Below are 241 nucleotides of genomic sequence, written 5' to 3'. Positions count from 1 at the left end.
CGAGGAAATTTCAGTTCCTTCTTTAAATATCTCCCCTTTTGCGACGGCAGTGGGGGGGTGGGTAGGGGACTGAGGAAGGGGAGAGGGGGGGAGAGGGGAGGGACGAGTCTCAGTGATCTAGTAAAGACTGAAAGCGGTTCGGAGAGACGACACACACGCGTGCGCCCCCCAGCTGCTCCAAAGAACGACTGACACTCGCTTCCAGGCACGCGGGTGGCACTCTTTCGGCCTCCCGTGGTTG

This window comes from Penaeus monodon, chromosome 32 (genome assembly GCF_015228065.2).
Source record: "Penaeus monodon isolate SGIC_2016 chromosome 32, NSTDA_Pmon_1, whole genome shotgun sequence".
Classification (NCBI taxonomy): domain Eukaryota; kingdom Metazoa; phylum Arthropoda; class Malacostraca; order Decapoda; family Penaeidae; genus Penaeus; species Penaeus monodon.
The sequence above is the reverse complement of the archived record's forward strand: the minus strand, read 5'-3'. Positions refer to the sequence as shown.